Source organism: Pygoscelis adeliae, unplaced genomic scaffold (assembly GCF_000699105.1).
Source record: "Pygoscelis adeliae isolate BGI_AS28 unplaced genomic scaffold, ASM69910v1 Scaffold245, whole genome shotgun sequence".
In the NCBI taxonomy this organism is placed as follows: Eukaryota; Metazoa; Chordata; class Aves; order Sphenisciformes; family Spheniscidae; genus Pygoscelis; species Pygoscelis adeliae.
The window spans coordinates 247,832-250,321 of record NW_008824766.1 but is presented as its reverse complement, the minus strand read 5'-3'; positions in this window follow the sequence as shown (position 1 = coordinate 250,321).

The following is a 2,490-nucleotide window of genomic DNA, read 5'->3' as shown; positions in this document are numbered from 1 at the left end:
TATTGGCCATTTGGTCACGTGCAGATGCACCTGCTCCTGCTCTAACATGGCCATGGTGCCAACAGTTGAGTTTATTTTGCTTTATGTTGCTGGGAAGTAAAATCATTACAGACACTTTAGGAACTAGATCCTAATCCTGGCAGCTAAATCTAGCCTAGTGTATGATTCCTGAATATAATGTGTATTATGTGAGTTATTGGTAAGGTCCTGTGTTGTCTTAACATACCTCTTTTCACAAGAGTTTTTGATTTAAACCGCTTTATTTATGAAAGGTGAGGAAAAAGATAAGAAACACAGAAGTACCCGCTTTCACTGTCTGCCCTCCCCTTGGTGAGGCCGGGTGGTAGTTTTCCTGCCAATGACACATCAGAATTGGGACTTTAGGAGGGGAAGAACCGGCTCCGGAACCGTGTCCCAGGGCACCGGGAGGTGCACACCTACAGGGGGTGAAGCTGGTGCCGCTGGCCTGGCAGGCAGGAGGCAGACACAGGCAGGGTGCAGAGGCCGGCAGGGTGGGCAGCTGGAGGCACAGGGCACCCAAGAGCCTGAAGAAGCAGACACTGAACACAGTGTGATGGAAGCTGCAGGACAGAGGGGCGTCATTGTGCTGTTAATCACACCCTTCCCGGTCTCTGTGCCTTACAGGTGACTTTGCAGCCTCGTGCCTTGGCTTCTGACTGAGAGAAACCATGTTCTCAAAGCCTCTCTCTGGGACTCCACGATCCCACTGCTTGGGGACGTTACCCTGGATCTACGGTTTCTTTTCTCAGGCAATGCAGGGAAATAAGGTGAATTATCTGCTGCCTAAAAGGGACCTGGATTGCAGAATCGCAAGGGGAAGAGATGGGGTGCGTTAAGAGATAATGCCAACGTTAAAAGATAAAATGGATTAACATCTCCCTGCATGCAGAAAGCTGCGTGGGTGGAGCAAGAGGTTGCAGTAGCAGTTTAAAAGGGGACGAGACAGCTGGGCATCCTTGTATTTTTCTCTTAAAAAAAAAAAAAAAATCCATCCTAAAAGCTGAGCTTAGCTGATGTGATCCTCCAAAGTCCATGTCAGTCAGCCAGGCTGGCTGTCCGCAGTCGGGAGGTGTCAGGACAGCCCGAGTAACACACCCTCCTGGCTGACCTACACGGGGCTATAGTGCAGCTGATTTTCACCTGCAGGCTCCAGCAAGAGGTTGCAAAAATGAGCCATGGGAAATAGCTCACAATCATCTATTTCCATTTCTATTTCAGCCTGGGATTTCAGCTTTAATGACTCTTGAGACAAACGAGGCCACGCACGGCTTGCCCAAGGCAGCCGTTCCAGTGTGTCTGTGGGGTGACACGAACCATGGTGGAGGGCCTGTTTAGGATGTGATTAAAGAGGTAATTCTCCCTCCCTGTGCAGATGAGATCTAAGCGTGGCTTAGGTAAATTACTGAGCGGCTTGTTACAGCCGTGGCCGAGTTCCCTTGCTGCGCAGGGCCTAGTGTTTTACATCCAATTTGCTGTGGAGCCCAGAGTGTCACAACAGCATCCCAACATCCGCATCTCTGCGCTTGTCTGACCCCCCTTCTCTGGAAGATGGGACCCCGGAGACCCGCTGCGGATGGCTCTGAGGCGCAGGCTAAGCCCCATCAGTTTTCCTAATAGTTTCTGATGTTCATTCCCTGAAAGCTCCCCCCTCTTGATGATGCTGGTCCACGGCTTGGTCTTCAGGGACTAGCTGACTGAAAGCCAGAAGCACTTTGGTCTTGGCTAAAGGATTTTTAACAGAAGCACGCCTTATTCACAGTGTGGCACAGATGATTGTGCAGACCTCGGGAAGGGTAACAACCCCAGAAGCCCTCTTGTTCCCACCCCTGCTCTTTTACCCCCTCGAGAGTCTTTTGGCTCCTGATCTGTGTCCTGGAGAGGATCTCAACCCCTCCAGCTCCCTCCCCGCTCCCCCACATCACAGACTGAGCTCTGCCCTTTGGTTTGTCATTTGTATGGGCCACTTCTCTATGGAGTTTAAAATCACTTCTGGCACCTTGTGATCTTTCACCCCGTGCCTTGGCATTTTTCCACTCGCACCCCGGCAGGACTGGCGGCAGGCTGGTAGCCTCCATCGTCCTGCCCCGCACAACCGTTCAATCCTTTGCTGCCGTCAATAGCCCCACTTCAGCTTCTCGGGCATGGCCCGGTTCTTGCCATAAAACGGAAGATTTAATCCCCTCTGAAGGCTGTAGCGTGCGCGAGGATTCGGAAGAGGAACGGGACCTGTTCGTGTGAAACAGACCCGCGCTGGCCGCGCCGGCAGAACAAAGAACAGGCTGAAACGCGGCCTGACGATGGTGGTCCTTCGCACAGGTCATTTGGGAGCGCAAAAACCCCGCGACGCTGCCACAGCACCTCACATCCCCGAGAGAGAGCAGCAGAAACTTCACTCGCTTGTAATTTAAACGGCTGCTCGGGACGCGGTGAGGCGGCATTTGCTGTGGGGGCTACTGTGCCATAGCTGAG